Raw genomic sequence first — 17,768 nt, 5'->3', positions numbered from 1 at the left:
GAAAATTTAAAATATCAAAATAGATATTTTATTATTCAGTAACGCTAATTAAAAATATAAAACAGTTTAATCTGCATAAAAGTAAGTTATTTTTTGTTATTTAACATAATTTATCAGGTTGAAAAAGAACTATTTGATAACATTTACAATAAATTTTTGACTGTTTTAATACATACGTGAATAAGTTTTTGTTGGTTTTTGAAGCCAAAAACCTAATGCGATGCCCTAGTACACATATTATGAATAAACAGCTCTATTTCACTTGGTAAATTGAACGCAGGTAATCAAGTAGTAGTTTAGATAAAATGGACCATAAAATGATATGTTCCAGACTCTTTTGTATGTCGAAAAATTTCAAATTATAATCAATATTTTGTTTCAATTACACTGCTGGCCACCCAAATTGCAACACCAAGAAAGACAAGAGATATCGCAACAATATTTATTTTGTAGATAACATGTTGACCAAGCATCAAATGATTAAATTTATAGACTTCTGTGAAGTGTGGTTCCTGCCAAAATCAGTAGCCAGAGTAGCCGCCATTGTTGGAGATCACCGCTGCCACACGCCTCGGCATTGATTCAAAGAGACTTTGGATGTGTTCTTGGGGTACAGCAGACCAAGCAGCTTCCACGCGTTGCCAAAGTTGATCTGGTGTGGCAGCTGGGGGATGTAATCTGGGTCAATCGTTGAGCAACCATGGACCACGTGTTTTCTATTGGCGAAAGATCCGGAGAGCGAGCTGGCCAGGGAAGCAATTCAATCTGGCGATTGACGATGAACCTTTGGACAATGCGTGCCACGTGTGGTCGCGCATTATCCTGTTGAAATATGGCTGTGGGAAAGCCCTGAAGGTAAGGAAGGACAACTGGCTCCAACACCTCGGAGATGTAGCGCTGGCTTTTTAAAGTACCGGCAATGCGTACTAGAGCAGTGCGAGAGTGATATCCAATACCGCCCCATACCATAATACCCGGTGCAGGACCAGTGTGGCGGTGCATAATGCAGCTGTTCAGCATCCTCTCTCCACGGTGTCTCCAGACTCGAATCCGACCATCGTGGTGTTGCAGACAGAAGCGTGACTCGTCAGTAAAGACAATTTCATTCCATTGTGCCGTCCACATCCTTCTTTCATCGCACCATTGGCGGCGGAGACGTCTGTGGTTCTGCGTCAAGGGTAGACGAAGCAATGGACGTCTTGCGGACAGACCACTCTGCTGTAAACGGCGTCGAATGGTACGCGCAGACACTGGATGATGCGGTACAGACAATGTGCTGTGCTATGGTTAGTGATGTGGCTGAGCGATCCGTCACTGCCATACGCACAATACGCCTGTCATCACGTGAAGTGGCGCACTGAGGTGGATGCGATCGAACACGTCGGTACGTCGTACCCTCCTGCATCCAACGATCACATATCCGCATTACAGTTGTTTGGTTTCGTCCAACACGACTACCGATTTCCCTGAAAGATAATCCACAATCTCGGTAGGCCACTATCCTTCCTCTGTCGAACTCGGGTACTTGATCAAAAGATGATCGCTGTTTTCTACGAGGCATAATTGATCGTTTTTTTGAAAAAACCACAAGAAAAACACAATTGCCGTACTTCAAATCGTCGAAATCTCCAAGCCTTAAATAGCGCTTTGAAGTGGCGCCACAGGCGCGCGTGATGTGCGTCTGCACTGAAATTCTAATCATTTGCCTCACCTCCGCTAATGCATGTTGTAAATTTCATATTATTTGCATGCTTCCTTCAGGGTGTTGCATTTACGGTGGCCAGCAGTGTATTATAAGAAATTAGTGTTTAAAAATAAAATTTAATATATAAAAAAAGTAAGTTTCTATTTTACTGATATCAGTACACGTCTTATATAAGACCGCAACTGGAGGAGGCGGTCGGTGAAGTCACCTTCAAGTGTGCCTTCTACATTACACGAGGGTACCTAAATGCGTGCCTGCCCCGTCTGACAAAGCATCTGGTTGCAGCCCCGTATATTGATGACCTTTCATTTCATTACGGTGCCCCCTCCCCACCAGCCTTTTAAGTCAATTTCCCGCCATTTAGCAATTTTTCAGTCATTTCTGTCGTAATTAATGGTTTTGTTAACCTTTGGCACTTTTTTTTTTTTTGGCGAAAATTGATTGGACCGTTTTCCGGTATTTGGGATTCCGAATTCCTGTATTTTTTTTTCCCAGGAAAATCTATCGTAGTATCCATCGTAGTTACGACGGCATCAGTAGCAGCATGCCGTCATCTATCCTGAAATTTGAGAACTTCTTTAATAAAATCCAATGATGGTAATCTCGTCGAAAAAAATTTCCCTTTTGACTAGGGGGGTCATTAAAGTATTACGTCAGCATTGGGGGGGGGGGTCAAAAGCGGCTGAAAATCTGCTTATGTTATACTTGAATAGTCCCCTAGGATTACTAGAAGCCCTCTTTTAGGAGGACATGCCCTACTTTTTTTTATATCATTTCAAGCGTCACTTGTGGGTGCCGGAGTGGGGTGATGTTGAGTGACCTTCAATAACACCCTTTACACTCCTCAGCATGGGGCCCAACTCAACAGAGTAAATGGCTCATATTATCCTTAGAGGAGAAATATTATATTATATTTCTTCTCGATGATATTATCGCACCAGGCGTCCTTCTTTTTCAGTTTTGAATCTGGTAACCCCATCTGAAGACCACCTAATCCTTATTTTCACTTATTGGTTCGATCATCCATAATGTCCGAATTTTTTCGTGGAAAGAAATAATTATTTTCTCTACATAAAAAATCGATTATTGCCAATGTACGAATTTTGCTACCGAAATTTTCGTTTCAAAAAAATTTTGTGCTAAAAAATAACAAACTCTCCCTCTTTTTCATCATCCTGAAATTTCGAGATTAGATGGCAGCACCAACAGTATATAAATCAAGCCTTCATCCCAACGAGTTACATCACTAGCGGCTAAAAATCCGACATTCCCTGGTGAACTTGGCCAATCACAGAGGAGCGGGAGTGAGTTACTCTCGAACCGGTCATTACTTCGTGTAAATACTTCGGAAACTGTCGTGACTTCGGAAACTGTTCGGAACTTACAATGCGCAAGTGCGTTCTCCGTAATTTTGTAATATTCTGCGCTCTTTTCTCATTTTTTTCTGGCTCTCATCTTTATTTTTTTCCATCAATATTTTCTACATAGTTCTCTTTTTTTCATCAATTTCCTGCATTAAATACATATTCCTGTTATTATTTTTTCTACATTACTTATATTTTTTTATTTTTCCTGCATTACGTATATTTTAATTATTTTCCCTGCATTAAAAGTACATTTTCTTGTAATTTTTCCTACATTGTGTATTTTCCTGTAATTTTTCCTACATTGTGTATTTTCCTGTAATTACTTTTCCTACATTACATGTACCTTTCTGTTCTTATTTTTCCTACATATTAAGTACATTTTCTTGTAATTATATTTTCTACAGTAAGTATACTTTCCTGTAAAGAAGGATAAAAAATCTGAAAATCCTCTCCTTGAGAAAATTCTACGTACACCTATGCTTTCCTGTAATTAACTATATGTTTAATTTCTGTCAACCCCTTCTAAATATGAATCAATAGAATTAAAGAAATCTTTGGGATGAAATAAAATAGAATTTACAATGTCTAAGTCTCTTCGCGCATGTCGTTTCCATGATTTATTCAATGTGGAAAGGTGCAAATCTAAGCCAAACTCCCATTTAACCCTTTAAGTGGTTTTTGAAATTTTCCTGATCAGCATTTGAAATTGCCACATTTGGAATTGCAAAACCTTGCCATTATGTGTGTGGCTTTCTATGAAGAGAACCCTTTTTGTATTATTTATATATTGAGCATATATCTCTTTTTTTTCTCGCTTCTTCTTCTTATCTAACCTAGAACAATAGCGAACTCTGCCCACTAACAGTTGATTGGTTGGAGGGGAATGGAAAACATTTTATTGTAAAAACAGTTTCACTGCATTTTAATAGAAGACAAAATATTTCGGGGTGACAGAAATAAAGCAGATCAGGTTTGACAAGATATCTCAGGATTGCCCCTGAAAGGGTAAAAAAAGTCTCTTTGGGCAGAGCAACACAGTCTATGATATTAAAAATTTAATTCATGATCATGTTTATTTTTAATATTGTGGAATCGTGTCTGCAATGTCTTATTGATGGCCTTATCCGCTCGGCTGTTAGAATAATTGTTTATTCTACAGTTTATATCTGTTTATCTACTGTATATATATGTTTATCTTCAATGTTATAGAATGTCTGATCTCATATTGATTTTGATGGTCTGATCCTCTCTACTATATCAGGAAATTGCTTATTCTATAATTTATAAAAATTCAAAACACCACGTACATCTGCACAGTATTACAGAATACTATGAAAAATAGCATTTTCAATCTATGGAAATACAAGCAGCAATTAAAAAAAAAATTTTAATTTCAAAATATATAAAATCATGTTTATTTCTAATTGCCTTTGGGACTATGACATAGTGTGTGCAACTTTGTTTATTTATGTTAAACGTCATTCAATAACATATGGCTTAATAAAAAATTTCGTGTTCAAAATTTTTTTCCCTCTCACTGTGTATAATTATATATTTGTACATTTCTATTATTCTCACAACCGTTCAAATATTACGTAAGCACCAATAAGGAAAAATAGGGTTTTATATTTGCTTTTAATAGCAAGGAAGGGAGGGATTGGAATGAAGATTATCTAAGCATTTGGATGAGCACATATTGGCATGGCTTTATTCAAATCGGGTTTGAAGAAAATTGAATATATCAGTTTATCGAGGATATATAACTACAGTACTTTGTCTTACAATTTTTTATTTCATAGTTTTTCTGCCTTGGCTAACGGATGCGATTAATGAACATTTTCTTTGATACAAATGCAAGCAATGACATAAATCAGCTGCATCATCAGCTGAATTTGAGCTAATCATTGTCAGAATGTCACTCGAGCATTGATTTACTCGCATCCCCTTTTTTGTAATCTTTTCTCCAGATGTACCAAAACACAAATGGATGGGGGACACCTACACACTCGACTGTGTTAACACTGGCTTAAGCAGAATAAAGCTGGTGTTTGTGTGCATAGTTTAAAATAAAAAGATCTGTATCTTATACTCCTATAAATTCTCATTTATAGCTCTCAAAGCTATTCATTTTAGCGTTTTTATCGGTTGGTCAGTTTTTATCGTCTTTATAACATTCCTTGGTATTTTAAAAAACAAACTTGGTATTTTAAATTTTGAGCCATACCTGGAATAAATCAAACAATATTCCATAGAAACTTATGGGAAATTGTGTTTCAACAAACAAAAGTGATTCTGGAGCGAATTTCTTCATACAGTACTGTATCCTCATTCAGAGCTGCAACTAGATCCTTTGTCACCCAGGGCAAGCTGGAATTTTGGCGCCCCTTGCATGTAGAGGAAGCAGTTAAAGAGTGAATTTGGCGCCCCTTCTGGTTCAGCACCCAGGGCACCAGACCCGCCTGTCTTCCCCCCAGTTGCAGCCCTGTCCTCATTTCCAACCAAATCTAATACAGTACCTCATACTACTAAAGACATAATTATCAAAAATTTCCTGTTAATTGAGCATTCATCGCACTGATATAGATTTTTAATAGAATCATTTTTCATCCTTTAAATCAAAGCATTGATATGTGATTTGGAAAATGATGCATCAGTACTTAGACCAGATTTTGACCACATTTGACATTTTAATGAAATGAAACTCACAGGGCACTTAGATATGCTACACATATTAGTAAACAGCTCAACAAACCATGCATTGAAGATTATTGTTTAGATCAGTGGTTCTCAACCTGGGACCCTATGGCCCCCTTGCAGTCCTGGGATATTCTGGGGGGGGGGGGGCAAGGGAGAAAATCAAAAGAAAGGTGATACATGACAGGTGGTGAAGGAAGTCATAGAGAGCTGTGAAGAGAAAAGCTTTAAAAGTGAAACATAGTTGAAAAATATTACTACTTTCAGAATCCATCCGATTCGTCCATAGAAGGGGGCGTCTTAACCCTTGGGTCTATGTGGGCATGACCCGGATCTTCATGTCTATAATGGAGGGAGGGGGACTGCACTATATGGGATCTGCTACTATGATTTTCATATGTAAGATGTTACTTAAAGCTAAGTGTAGAGGGCCACCAGAACAACGGTTGATGTGTTGGTAGGGTCGATTTATCGTGCATGTTTGTTAAATCGTCCTGTATTTCACACAGACCGTTTTTTACAATATAATTTGACGCCTGGGAGAGATGATAATCCACCATTTGAATCCATGCCTAGCCAGGATTCCAGAGATTGATCTGATTTATTAAAATTTCATTCATAATCAAAAATAGGGAGTATCTCACTCTTGGATGAGGGTAGAGGGGGACCCTGGATAGGACAGGGGGCCACGAGAAAAAAGTGTGATCCAATGGGGGGGGGGGCCATGAGCTGAAAAAGGTTAAGAAACACTGGTTTAGATGAAAGGGGTTTTGAAACCAACTTGATCAATGCTCTTCTGGGCATTCAAAATGTACATGCACTATTAAGGAATCAAAAAGATATATTTTTAGTTTTGTTGGCAAAGATGTTAGTAAAATATTATAAAGCACAATGGAAATTGATGGTTGTTTTGTTGATTGGTAGAGGTGCTCACCTCAGCAGTGCAATGTCCTGAAATCCCGATCTATTGTACTAGGTTGCTTCAGATCAACAAGAGAAGTAAAGAGGGCCCGGGGGGGGGGGGCTTACACAGGACCTACCTTTAAAGGGGGGGGGGTACAGGGTAAAATATTTCCTCTCATCACAAGCTTTCAAAAAACATTTTAAATTTACAGAAGTTAATGAAAACAGTACAGATATTTTTTATACGATATTTCATTAAAATTATTTGAATTTAAATTTTTAAATTCAATTTTTGTCACTTGGGGTCACCCATTACACAATATATTATTATATCCCCCACCCGCATCTCTCTCGAGAATGGGGAGGGCAGCCGAAGCCCCCTTGGTTAATAACGGTACTAATCTAGAAGGTTTTGGTGCAGTTTACTTGATTTTGCTGACAAGTGGGGTTGGGGAGGGGTAAAAACCCATAAAATTTTGCTTAAGTAATACTTGAACGATCTATAGTTACGGCCCAACCACTTCCTTCTGGAACTATTTAAACTTTTCTCCGGCTCGGAAGGTTTCAATCTGTTGTTTACACTTCTCTTACAGTGTTTACGCCGCTAAATTTACGGTTCGAGAGTAACTCATTCCCGCTCCTCTGTGATTGGTCGAGTTCACTAGGGAATGTCGGATTTTTAGCCGCTAGTGTTACATCGAACTGGATCACTGAGCTATAAGTATAGCTATTTGATAGCTATAGTATAGCTATAAGTATAGCTCAATGGCAGTGAGCTGGATGCTTCATCCAGCTTATATTACTGGAGAGAGTATGACGTCAGCGGTCTCCGCCTTGGCAGTGCTGAGACAATACCTTCTAGAGAGAGCTTCTGCTCTAGAAGGTATTGGCTGAGAACGGCGCCCCCCAACATCTTTCGTCGGAACATCACGTGACTCGGTGAAAACAAACACAGGGGTCAGCACGGATCATGGCCTCAAAATTAGTGAAAATAGTGACCAAAATGTTTGAAAAAGTGACCAAATAGTAACCGAAATGTTTAAAAGTGACCAAATAGTGACCAAAATATTTTTAGAGAGAGACCAAATGGACAATGAATTTTTATTACCAAATTGAATGAATTGAAATTGAATTTAATTTTAACTTTGCATTTCAATAGAACTCACTGAAATTGCTTTTTTTACATAATAGATAGAAATAATTAAATCAAACTCAAACGCATTCTGCTAACCAGAAAAGTTTTGAATAACTTATCAAATTTATCAACAACTATGTGTGAGAGAATAACTACATTACATCCTTTTTAAGTAACAGCAGCAATGCCTTCCCCCATGTTGCTTTCCACAACCCATCTTAAAATCAATTTAAGCAGGATAAACTTCAAAGCGGGAAAAATTTTTCCCATTCAAAGAAGGGAAAAAAATGAAATAACACAAAATTTGATGAGAGAATTTGTCCTATCTACATTCCAGTGGATTTTTCATTCATGCTATGAATGACAGTATACAAAATGTACTCAAACTTTTTTTAACTAGTACAAATTTGATTTACATACCTAGGTTTGTATAATATGTTCCAACAAATTTTAAGAAATTTACTTAATGATTAAAAACCATAAAATTAAATTTTTAACATTTTAAATTATTAAATTAAAAAATTACTTAAATTACTGAATTATAAAATATTTAAATTATTAAATTGAATAAAATATTTAAATTATTAAATTGAATAAAATATTTAAATTATTAAATTGAATAAAATATTTAAATTATTAAATTGAATAAAGTATTCAAATTATTAAATTAACTTAATTATTTTGATTATTATATGTTGAGGGAGGGGCAATCCACCCTCCCCCCAGCGTCAATGGCAGAGCCTACTGATGTATACATATATATGATGTATATCAATTGTCATCGTGCCACACCCCTAAGACCTTAAAGTATTTCCACCTATGGCTAGACTGGGAAAAGTGGCGAACAGGCGGGGGCACCAAAATAATACTGTCCTTGGGTGAGGGAAAAAATAAACCAGTTTTGAAATTTGTAAAAATATATATTTTCCCTTTTTTTACACACAACATACACCCCTGCAAAAAAAAAAAAAAAAAAAAAAAACACATTTACTCCTTTACCCAGAAACACAGGGGTGGGAAGTGACAAAGTCCATTTCGGAGCAGCTTTGAAGCAGCAAAATTCAGGATTCTGAGCAGTTTTGGAGCAGCAAATTCAGGATTTGGAACAGCAAAATATAGGATTCGGATCAGTTTTGGAGCAGCAAAATATAGGATTTGGAGCAGGGAAATTAACAAGAATATTTTCGTTAACACTCATCCCTTTTCAAAATAAAACTGCACTGTCTTTTGTTATCAAAAATCTTTTAATCAGCTTGTTTTTTGTTTTTGGTGTTTCAGGCTTTTGACACCTTGTTTGAAAGAGAGGCTGTCATAAAATTTTTCACACCAGTCTATTTAAGATGATTTTTGCTTACTGAGGGCACTATTTGCTGTCTTGAACAGCAGCACTTCAAATGAGCAAAAAATTTTCTATAAGTTTTTTATACTCGGAAAGAAATTGTTGCAAAATGGGGGAGAATTTCGGAAGAATCAACACGACGTTTGGCGATTAAGTACGCATTATTTGGCGAGATTAGCGATCTGACAGTCGTTATTCGGCAAAGTTTCTAAATTAACATTCGTAATTCGGCGAAAACACACTTTTTACTTCCGGAATGGAAATTTTTTTCACGAAACATCTGGATTTGACGCAATGACGATCGACTACAGTAATTTCTGCTGCTTCCAGTGGCGACTTTTTTTTTAAACGGCAACTGACTCGCATTTGCACTTTAAAGCTTTTTTTTTTTTTTTTGAAGCCGAGCACAACTCAGGTCTATCGCCATGGGCAATTTACTACCTAGTGAGTTGTGCCGGAAGTGTAAGTATGTGTACCTAACAGTCTGAGTGCGTATTTAGTGTTGTGTATGATTTTTTAGTGCTGCCATCTATATCTCAGAAGTGAAGTGAGTGTAGTGTAGACTTACAACATAATATTTACATAACATGAAAATTCAAGCATTTACCATAAAATAAGGAAGACAGATCGCAACACCAGTAAGAATACGAATCAAGCACACCTCTGACAACATAAATACTTTAAGAGCAACACGTACACTCATAACACACATTCCGGTGTGTACCGATTCGTTGGGAATTCCGCAGACGAATATATACGAGATTCATGTACGGTTAAGAAGTAGTAATATTTAGTACTCTCAAATCTGTTTGACTAACGGGTCCTCGAGTATAAAAGGTACAGTAATTGACGAACACTTTTTTTTTTTTCTTTCTTTCAAACCGAGCACAACTCAGGTCTACCACCATGTATGGGTGATTTACTACCTAGTGAGTTGTGCCGGAAGTGTAACTGTGTGTGTACCTAACAGTCTGAGTGCGTATTTAGTGTTGTGTATGATTTTTTAGTGCTGCCATCTATATCTCAGAAGTGAAGTGAGTGTAGTGTAATGACTGAATATTTATACTGTTTGTAGGACTGTCGCTCTCTGTGCCGAGACTTTTTAACGGGGAGATCGGCTCGCATTTGCGCCTTGAAGTTGGGAACCACAGAAAACCAACTTCAGCCGACCATCACTGTGGTGACGATGGGGCTCGAACCCGGGTCCCCGCGATGCGAGTCCGTCATTATGACCACTCGACCACCACAGCGGCGCACTTTAAAGCTGAAAGACCATTGCAAACTATCTTCAGTTGCACAATCACGGATATTATCGGGGTTTCACGATGGAAAGGCCGATAGTTTAAATAAGGCGTACAGTGGAATATATATAAAACACGCTCTTAGAAAGAATCGTTTCACGGTAAGCAGGAACAAAAAATTTTTGGCGTCCTTTAAGAAATTCTGGACATACGAAGCAAAATTAGCTATTTGGCGTAGAAAAATACGAAAACACTATTGGAGCAGGATGGCGCAAGATGTTAATTTTGGCGCGGTGTTCCTACCCCTGGAAACAGTATAATTTTGGCCTTCCCCCCCCCCCCGTAATTTTTAACAGAAAAAAAGACTCAGCGGCCTTCCCCGGTAAATTTCCCATGAACCTTGTAAGCACCAACGTAGCGACTTTTTTTCGAGCCAAGGAATCGCCGTTTTGCGGTAGTCAATTCAAGATGGCTGACAAAGGGCACACAAAAAATTACAAAAAAATATATAATTTATAATATGAATTAACCTAATATGCGAAAATCGATAGAAATATATCGGGAAATACGGAAAATTAGGATGAAATGAACACAAAAATCGAATCAATAACATACGGGGTTTATAAATGCGGTTGATACAGAGTTTATGGATGTTGCTGTCAGGGCTACCTATTTTAGCGCGAAAACAAGTCGCCACGTTAGCGCTGACTCCTCCCGTAACTTTCAACGAACAAAAATAGTGAATTCGCCCCCATCCGGGACACCCGATTTACCATGGCCGTAATACAATTGTTTTTTATGGAGGGGAAACGTAATTTTACTGCCCCTTGACTGTGAAGTTCGATAATTTTGCAAAGAAATTTTTATTGCCTTTTCTAAAATATACCATTCCATCAAAAACGCCGTCCAAGGCATTGCCCCCCCCCCCCCCGCTTTTGGATCTGATCACGGTATGTAGCAATCCGGGTCGCAAGTACGAACGAAAATTTACTATCGCTCGGGGCCGGTATCCACTCTTTTTAACAGAAAATGAGTAAACTCGGCACCTTTCCTCGTTCAACACCCGTGGAACCAGACCCCCGCCCTCTCCTATTGCGGTCATAACAGACTCGAGACAAACGTTTTAATAACTTCCGAGGTCTAAAAATAAGATTTTTTTACACATCAAGAATGGCACGCAAGATGTCGATATTTCTTGGGGGGCAGAGCGTACCGACTGAGCTGAAGAAAAACAATGATCAGAAGTTCATTTTGAACTCTTTTTCCATAAAAGTTGCAAAAACAAAAAACAAGATCATTTTCGTTCATCAAAAATACGGCCGGCAATCAAAAGGGAGAAACAAATCGAATCCCGACATACATCCATGCGGAAAAAATAGATATCTCACCTATAGAGAAAAAACCAGTCTATATATCCGTGCTCCCGTGAGGGTACGCCCCGCCGATTTGCATACAGCGTCGGAACAACCGGTTCCCGCACGTGCATGGAGAGCAAAAAAAAGGAAAACAATCCAACAATATTAAGTTAACAATCAGTATCGTGAAGATGCTCTAAATTAAGTTACGGCCCGGGCATAAAAAAAATTAATATTAGGCCCTTTAAATTAGGGAAAAAATATGAAGTAGGGGCCAAAGGCGCGCTCGGTGTGCCCATCGTTAAATCCGCCTCTATTTACGGCTCGCATGCACGTTAACTGAGTTTTTATCAGCCTGATGACCAATTTTCATCTGATTTGGAAACCCTTGTGTTAAACTAAATGTTGAATTGCAGGATTCTGTGATCTTTTCATAAATAGTTCTCCTTTCGATCAAATTTGGGGGTACTGTTTCTTGCTGAGATTTAAATCCAGTTAGAAAAATAGTACGAATTTTATTTGTCGATAGATCGCGATTTTCAATCGGATGATTTTTTTTTATTGTAAGTAAATTCAAAATACATGCGAGCTTCTTTAACCTTGGCCAGCTACAAGAGTATTCTCCAAAGCGTATTAATACGCTTAATACGTATTCATAATACGCGTCTTTAATACGCGCTGCGCGTAAGTTAGCTTCTGCACGGGCTCTCTAATCGTCATTTCAAATAACATTTTAAAAAATTAACAATAGAACAAACAACAAATGTAACTTGCTCGATGCTCCAAGAAAGGAATTCGGCCCTTAGGACTAAAATTTTTTAAAACAAATAAAATAAAGGATCAATTTTAAAATAAGATGAAAATGAAAGAACGAGTGAGCACGTGGGGAAATAAGAAAGAATGGTAGTATAGGGGGGAAAAAATTCTTTGTTGTAAGTACGCCTTTTATGCTAGTTTTTTTTCCGACCGGCTTTTCCATAAAATGACGATTCTTTAACCAAGGAGCTTTCTTTTTCCAAGCGCCTTGAAATCAAGTTATACTGACGTCACACGGTATGCTCCCGGGAAGATAAGATGCCTTCGATCGTAGTTCAATGAAGGGAGGGAGAAAATTAGCGATATTGAACAGGTAAAGTTCCTCCTTGAAGAAAAGAAAAGAAAAACACTGACAGCAGAAAAGCGCGCGAGACCGAGGTTTTTTTGCTAAAAAAGTGGAAAAAGTGACCTGGGCCTGAAAATACGTAATAAAAGTGACCAGTTTCTAAAAAAGTGACTTTTAGTGAAAAAAGTGACCCGTGCCGAGCCCTGCAAACACAATCCCTCGTTGTGATAATAGATATAGATAAATAGAGATATTTTCAGCATTGATAATTGTGTCAATAATCAAGTGATAATTCTAAAATTAATGAAAGAGATAATAATAAAATTAATGAAAGATAAATCCAGAATGAAGGAACGATATAATTCCAAAATTAGTGAAAGAGATAATTCCAAAATTAGTGAAAGAGATAATTCAAAAATTAGTGAAAGAGATAATTCCAAAATTAATGAAAGTGACAATTCCAGAATTAATGACATATAATTTCAGAATCAGCATTAATGAAAGAAATAATAATTAAAAATGAAATAATTCCAAAATTAATGGAAGAAAATTCAAGAAATAATGAAGGAGAATGCAGAATTGATGAAGAAAAATTCAAGAATTGATGAAGAAAAATTCAAGAATTGATGAAGAAAAATTCAAGAATTGATGAAAGAAATTTTTCAGCATTAACGAAAGAAATTATTCCAGTATTAATGAAATAAATAATTTAATCTTTTTTCACCTCTATCCTTTTTTTTAATCTTCAAGTCCCACTATTTAGACTTATATGTCACCTTATATGCAACAAGCCTCAGAATTTCTGTCGTCTGCTTCTCTGCCGGTTACTTGTTTTGGACGTCTCCTTCTGTCTTGAAAAAATTACTGAACTAGCAGTTCAAACTTCCAGTTCTGTTTGGGAGCTCAGCTTGTAGGGAACCGACTTCTTGTTTGTCGTCTGCTCATAAAGAGGTTCCTTGTTTTGGACGTCTCCTTATGCTCAATTAAAATAACCGAACTTTTAGTTTGAACTTTCAGTTCAGTTTATGAGCTTTGTTTATAAGGAACTGAGCGGAATAAAGAATATAGTTTTTTAATTTAAACTTCATTATCACCACATGAGTCACTTTTAAATTTGATATTAGATGGCAGCACATTACGATAAAGTGGAGTGTGGGAAAAATTCACTTTTTACGATCTTAGCTGTCGTCTGCTTGTGTGGAGGTCCCACTGAGCTATAAGTAAAGCTCTTTTACTTATAGCTCAGTGGGAGGTCCTTTGTTTCGGATGTCTCTTTGGTTCTTGAAAAAATTACTGAACTGGAAGTTTAATCTTTCAGGTCAGTTTATAAGCTTCGTTTATAAGGAGCAAACCTGAATGAAGAATTTAGTTTTTTATACCTGAGCTTCGTCATCACCACATAAGGCACTTCTGGTTTTGAAAGTAGGTAGCAGCACCAACAATATTTTTAAAAATGAATTTCTTAAAGTATTCTAGAGAGAGAAAGTATTAAATTCATTTTAATTCCCTCAAAATTGTTAGTGCCATTGTGAATTCGCTACAAATGCTGCAAAGCAAAAAAAAAAAAAAAAAAACTGCTATTGACGGACGGCGTAACGTTTCAAGTCACCCGTTATATACGGGACTCATTACTTCCTAGATACAATATCTATAGGACATACTGGCCTAGCGGGAGGACTGTATGCATTTATCGCACCCATGTCCTGCAGCAGGGGTCGTTAGTTTGGGATCAGGGCCGTCATTTCAACTTTTTCCGGGTGGGGGGCAAAGAACATGTACTCAATGTATTTATAATTATACATATATATATATATATATTTGTACATATATATATATATATACCATTTTTTAGTATATTTTCAAAAGCCGGGGATCCTTCCCCCCCCCCCCCCCCAAATGACGGGCCTGGCTGGGATCTTTGTTTTGGCCTGAGGCCAGATTTTTCGCTGGTCCCTCGATAAAGAATTTATAGTATGAAAAAAATAAAAATTATAAGAAACTAAGCTGAAGCCTTTCAGCCCCCACAGAGGTCGTGCGACCTGTGTAGCCACATGGGGCACCTTTCTAAGAAAGGGTGCCAAAATCCGAGTTCGAAGGTTAAAAAAAATTGTTAAGCTGAGAAACGTCATCGGGGGGCACCAAAAACTGATCCCGCACGGGCAGAACTAGGAAAACGTATTCACGTTTGGATAGAAACGGGATGCGTGAGTTTTGAAGAAAAATATTTGTTAGTAAACCAACGCTAACCTTTAGATAAGATCTTATCTATGAAGAAGAGGGGGGGGGGGGGTTGCCGTTTTCTGAATGCAACTACCTAAGCAGCAATAGAAAACTCTGTTTGGGAGCAATAGCGAAAACTATACAATCGATTTTGTTTTTTATGTATTCAAGTACTAATCCGGTCCCAAATGCAGTGCCATCTTAACGCATGGGCCTACCCGGGCGCGGCTCGAGGGCCTCGAGAATAGGAGGCCTTAAAAAATGAGTGGTTGAATTTTTCGAAAATTTGCCAGGTAGGCCCTCAGAAAAATCACTTTGTCCGGGGGCCCATGATGGTCTTAAGAAGGCCCTGGTTCTAAACCCTCCCGCCCCCCCCCCCTGTAGAGGAGAAAAAAATTAAACACCCTCCCTCGAGAAAATTCTACATACGTAGCCGACTGATCTAATGTATGTAATGTACATTTACAACTGAGGGGGTTCAACTGAGTTGTCGATGAATACTAAATCAAGTATCCACTCTCAATGGTTTAAGTGAGCTCTATGACCCCCCCCCCCCACACACACACAATGATATTACACACAACAAACATTAATCATTGATCATTTTTGTCGCACCACGGTCATTTTCTGCACACGAGGGCTAATTAGACCGGGACCTAGAATTTATTACAGATTCCGAACGGCAGGCTTGTTTTTTATACTCATCGAGAGATTGGTGCGTTAACCCCTCGATGGGGGACTCCCTGCGGTAGCAATTTTTTGCTGCGGTCAAGTCGCCGTTTTTTGTTGTACCCCTGTGTCAGGAAAGTTTTCTGACAAGGACGAACCGGGTATCGAACTCGCGACACCTCTAGACATCCTTTGGTACTTTAGGCGAGCATCTTATCGACCGGGCTACCGCGCCCCCAACAAATATTAAAATATTATTGTTTTTTTACTCTATAAATTCGCCCAACAAAGTACTCAGTCTAGGACAACCTAGCTCCAGGATCTGGGGGGGGGGGGGCATGGATGAGCATCGAGACGCTCTCGCAGAGAAAGGAAAAATTTTATTCTTACATGAAATGTGCCTTTTGACTTTTTTTCCCCCAGATGGGAAGAGGGGAGGGGGGGGGACACATTCTAATTTTTACACCTGCGCAGACCTGTTGTTTCTCTGCGCACAGAATTTCGCTATCTGTGCTTAACGACAAAATAACACGCTACCTTATGCAATATAGGGAATTTTTAGGGTGGGGGGGGGGGGGACCCAGAGAAGTGAATGACCAAAAGATTGATCTTGAGAGTTTGTAAGCATAGGAGTGACCAAGTCGGTGAATTCCAAAATTAATGAAAGACAATTCCAAAATTAATGAAAGATAATTCTAGAATTAATGAAAGAGGTAATTCCAGAATTAATGAAAGAAAATTAATGAAGGACAATCCAGAATTAATGAAGGAAAATTCAAGGATTTATGAAAGAATTTTTTAAGCATTAATGAAAGAAATGATTCCAGTATTAATGAAATAAATAATTTAATCTTTTTTCATCTTTAGATGTGAGAGTTCTCTATCCTTTTTTCTTAATCTTTAAAATCCAATATTTAGACACCGAAATGTACATTTCTATGGGCAAACAAACTTTGTTTTCCAGCAAAAAGTACAAATAATGATCGAGGAAAGGTTTACTTTGGCCAAGAAATTTTTTTTTGTATTTTGTTAAATTTATTGGCATTTTCGAAAGCTGTCATAGCCTAAGTTCTCTCCCCTCCCGTGTCCGCATCCGCTCTGTGTGAAAGGGGCCTAAACATAACAAAAACAACCCCTGATAGGAAAAAACCTAAGGGTAAAGCTTAACAAGGCCATGAAAGCTTTCAGAAATGCCAATTAATATGATTAAAGACAAAGTTGTTGACCAGAGAACCTCTCGCCATGCTCCGGGACAAGCAGTAAAATTGTCCAGAAGGTGGGAACAATTTATTATAAGAGAAAGGAGACGGATTGTTGTGTTTCTTTTTTAGCTGTTCCACTATTTTTGTCTGGAAAAATTATTGTGGTCATTTGTTCGGTTTGGTTAGTATAAGGGCACCATCTGTTGTGAAAATTGGCGTTACCAAGGGTATGTGTGTGCAGACGTTCTACTTTTTCAGAGAGAATCTGGTAACCCCAGTTCTGGTATTCTAGGAATTTAGACGTGGATTGGTCAAAGCGTGTAAACACATGTGGGAAAACATACACACTCATGTCAATGGTCATTTAAGAATCATGGACTGTATTTTGTTAGGAATTAATTCATTGAAAACAAGCTTTGTTCAAAAATCAATGTTACTCACTAGATTTCTTATCACTGTATTCTCCTGCATTAGCTGGCATGCTGAGGGACACCAGCTTTTTGAATGTTAGACTCTGGTACGTTCTTGGTATGCTGGGAAAATCAAGGTTTAATAAAGGTCACATTGAACATTGAAGGACCGGACGCACCCCGCTTCCCATCTCAAGGAGATATCAAAGCGTTCTCGAAAGATGGGTGCATCCGGAATTTTATTAAATATGTATATATATATATATATATAAATTTGTATAACAGAATAACAAGTCCAATTACAGAAGTATAAATCAACGGAATAATTATGATAAATCGTGATCTAAGAATCGAAATTTAAATTGATATTATAACGTCCTTGGCACGTCCGGACTCGATAATCAAATTCCGTTGGTGGCGGTCCGT

This window comes from Pholcus phalangioides, unplaced genomic scaffold, assembly GCF_987345545.1.
Source record: "Pholcus phalangioides strain wild (caught in Gottingen) unplaced genomic scaffold, Ppha-v1.0 ptg000003l_1, whole genome shotgun sequence".
In the NCBI taxonomy this organism is placed as follows: domain Eukaryota; kingdom Metazoa; phylum Arthropoda; class Arachnida; order Araneae; family Pholcidae; genus Pholcus; species Pholcus phalangioides.
The sequence above is the reverse complement of the archived record's forward strand: the minus strand, read 5'-3'. Positions refer to the sequence as shown.